Genomic DNA, 4,133 nt, shown 5'->3' with positions numbered 1-4,133 from the left:
TTTATAGTTTATTATTTGAAATGTATGTATGAATTTTTTTGAGATTATTTTATTTTATTATTTGTAATATAATTTGATGTTGGAAAAAATGAATATTTTTATTTTAAAAAAGTTTGAGACAAGTTTGAATGTTAATTCTTCATCTCTGTCGAAGAAAAGAAATTGTTCGAGAAGGTAAAACCTGTCCCAAATTCGGTATGTTGTCTTCCTAATCTCAAAGCATTAAATTATGGTAAAATTTTAAAATTATGGAATCAATTGTTTTAAGCATAATATAATTTAAAATTTTAATAAAAATATATTTCAAATATTTTATATAAAAAATGAATTATTTTAAACATAAATTGAAAACATTTTGGTCATTTTGTAAAGAATGGAGATTCCTGTTATATATTTATAAGTACACAAAGTGAATTGGAATTTACCAACTTTTTACTATGAATATGTGATTAGCAGGTTTAAAGAAAAAGAAAGAATTAAAGATTGAGAAGTTGAATGAATTTGGACTTATTTTATGAAAAAAGAAACAAGCTACCAATGCAGGAAAGCAATAGAGATTTAACATGTGCGATGTAGTAAACTGAGACGTTTAATAGAAATAAATACAAAAACACGCTTTAAACAAATGGCCCATTAGCTCAGTTGGTTAGAGCGTCGTGCTAATAACGCGAAGGTCGCAGGTTCGAGACCTGCATGGGCCAGTTTTTCAATTTTCGCGTGTTATTTTTTACTCTTTGCATCTGTTGACTTCCTCTTTCCACCGAAATAATACACGCACGCGTTGCTTATTTAATGAGTGAGTCACATTCTTTTAACCCTGCTCAAGTGAATGGATTAAAACGTTGGTGTTCAATTTCCATTTCTAAAATTATAAATCTATTTATTTCACAATTCATTAACTTTTTTTTTTATAAGCATTTTACAACTGATTTGTTCCTCCTAAAAAATAAATAACCACTCATAATTTATATAACATAAACATATTACTATATTTATTTTATATTCTTTTTTAAATATTTTCTTAATTACTATTACAATAATTAATTAAAAAATGACAATTAATCTTTAATTTTCAAAAACATCTGGACCTAAGCTTAAATTATTAAAATGATCAGATTTATTTAATACTGTTTTTAAAACATTCTCTTAATTAATATTTGATTTTTCAAATTCTTAATAATATTGACTCATTCTATTTGATTTTATGTCTTGCTTATTCGAGCTCGGGTTATGGAAAAAGAAGGGTCCGATACGGAAATAGCAGCAACAACTGGGTTTATTACGGGACGCCTGATGATCTTCATATCGATCTATTATACGCCTTTGCGTTTGGCATTGAATATACCTCATACAATATTATTCTTACTAATATCGTATCTTTTCTTAATTACTATTACAACAATTAATTAAAAAATGACAATTAATCTTTAATTTATTTGTGCCCGCAAATTATTTTGGACATAAGCTTAAAATTATTAAAATGATCAGATTTATTTAATACTATTTTAAAGATATTTTCTTAATTAATATTTGATTCTTCAAATTCTTAATAATATTGACTCATTCTATTTGATTTTGAGTCTTTGTTTTATTTGTATTTTTATCTCTTACATTAATTTTTTAGATATGATCTTCATTTGGTTGGTTGTTTGATGAGGTGTCATACATTACTTTATTTTTTTGAGTAAAATATAAAGGTATGTGCAGGATGACTCTTTCCAATGGTTCCCGATGACGACATTTAATTAAAGAAGAAATATTTTAAGTCTTACCAATCAAAGGTATCAAGTTATGTGTTAGACGTTGTTGAATCAAGTAAAGGAACTTGAAGACTTGTAGTTATGATCTTTAAGACTTGAAGTTATGATCTTGAAGCTTGAAGGTGTGAAAGTGTAAAAGCTCGTATGATTCTTATCTTAGGGTTTTCCTAGTCTTTATTAGTTTAATTGTAAAAGTAACAAGAATAAGTCTTAATGTACTAAGTCAACGCGCACAAAAAAAAAATGTTTTCAAACCTCTTCTCTTTAGTGAAAATCTCTTAAAATCAATATGGACAAGCACTTAATTAATTGTAACTTATTTAATCAATTAAGAATATATTATACATTGTCTAATGATTAAAATGTATTTATAATTGATTAGAATCAAAGTGTAACGCGTCTTAATAGATTAAGCGCTTAGTTGTAATAACATTTCAACTTGACATCATTCCACGTTATTGGGATAGGTTCTTTGTGGAAATTCTTGATGATGTATGTTACTTTTACCTATACTATCTCATATCTGATATCGTTCTTCCTAGTTTAGTGCCAACTTCCATTCTCTAGTATTTCTTCCTCTTACGTCGGCCATTCAAAATATAATTTCATTGGGGTGGAAATCCATGGGTACGACCATCTTTCTAGGGAGGAAGGAAAAATATGTCTTCTTGTCCAATAAGTCTAGCTCTTTTCTGATCACATGTGAATTTTCCTGCCTTATAAGGGGTGTGTCATTCTCAAACATTTATGGGGATGATGGATTCAATTACGTAGGTAAGTCTCAAAGTTGTCTCCCTAGTGGTCGAATAAGTTGTAGTATGGTATTCCCAAAGGAAATATGGGAGTTATTCCATCTAGTTTCTCTTGGACCCTTCAATCCTCTCAACAATACCTTGTTGGAAGCCTCACCTTGACTATTGGTTTAAGGATGTTCAATTGACGTTAAGTGGTATTTTAATATGAGATCTTCAAAGAGTTTCTTCAAGTTCGATTTGTGAATTGGGTTATGTTGTCCGTGAAGATCGAATGTGGGATCCCATCTCTTGCTATAACATTTTTCTTGAAGAATTTATGAATGTTGGTGGTTGTGACATTTTTTTAATGCTTCCACTTCAATCCACTTATGAAATAATCAACATCGACAATCATTTAACTACCATGGAGCCAATGGAAAAAGGCCAAGGATATTCATGCCCCATTGGGAAAACAACCATGGCATAATTAAAGTGTTAAGCTCTAATGAAAGGCAGTGTAAATGTCTTTGTGTTTCTAACTCCGCTCACACTTCATCGCATAACTCTTGGTTGTAAATGCATTATACTCTTAGATATGTTTCGATACATTCGTGATTTTTTTCCCTCTCCTTTCAGTATATATCGACTTCATTTTCGATCGAGTCGATACATTGATGTTGTGTATCCGCTGCAGACAGACTCCAAGGCCCAATGGGTCGACCCATTCATTTCAAAAGACACTTTTTCATCCTCTTTCAACGTGGCATCTTCATTTACTTCCACTAATCTCTTTATGACTGATTTTCTTTCAAACTTTTCTCTTATTTTCAAAACAAGTTAGGTTTCCTTTCTCCTTCCCTAGAAAATTCATTTACTTCTCGTTATTCACATCATATTTCCCTACAAAACCTACCTCTTCAATTTTCAAAGTCCATTATTTTCATCTTATTTCTTCAAACTTGGGTGATTGGCATTATATTTCCATATTTTGGGTTAGTGGGTCTTTCAAATTTCACTCAAAATCTCTTCACTTTCATTTACACATTTTCTCAAACACTTGGTGTAAACTCTTTCAACACTGAGAACTCATGGCTTCTAAGGTGAACAAAGGGAAAAATGTTGTGGGAACATATTCCTTAACCCCTGTCAGTGCTCTTTCCCTTTTACCTCATTCTTCTGTTGATTATTTTGAAAAATCCTTTTGTCATAGGATTGTTTCCAAGCAATATGTGTATAATCCTGCATGCATTTCTGTTTTAATATCTTTATGTTTATTGTGTTATTTTGTTGCAACCTTTTATGACAAATATGTAATGGATATTATCTCTTTTGGCTATACATGGTTGGTTATTTATGATTAAACATCACTTTCAATATTATGTAATTCTATGTGAGTGCATGTTATTGTTGATTCGTTTAATCTTTGTAACGCCTCTGAATGAGTTATATGTTGTTGTGTATTTTTTCATGTTACTTCTCATGCTTCCCGTCTTTGTCTCTTTTTGATGTTGTCAAAGGGGGATAAGTACAAGGTTTTATGATGCACATATTCAGGGGGAGCTTTTCCAAACACATCAAGTGCTTAGTATGTTTAGCCATCATAAAAAAAGGGGAGTATGTGAGTGCATTATACTCTTAG

The 4,133-nt window shown here is 30.4% G+C and overlaps 1 non-coding gene across 1 annotated transcript; it reads left to right on the top strand.

Annotated features, from left to right (window-relative positions):
* Nucleotides 1-627: 627 nt before the first annotated feature.
* TRNAI-AAU (transfer RNA isoleucine (anticodon AAU)) lies at nucleotides 628-701 on the top strand. Its single transcript has one exon. It is a non-coding gene; the product is annotated as a tRNA-Ile (tRNA).
* The last annotated feature ends 3,432 nt before the right edge of the window (nucleotides 702-4,133 follow it).

The sequence above is a fragment of the Lathyrus oleraceus genome, chromosome 2 (assembly GCF_024323335.1).
Source record: "Lathyrus oleraceus cultivar Zhongwan6 chromosome 2, CAAS_Psat_ZW6_1.0, whole genome shotgun sequence".
NCBI lineage: Eukaryota > Viridiplantae > Streptophyta > Magnoliopsida > Fabales > Fabaceae > Lathyrus > Lathyrus oleraceus.
The sequence above is the reverse complement of the archived record's forward strand: the minus strand, read 5'-3'. Positions and strand labels throughout refer to the sequence as shown.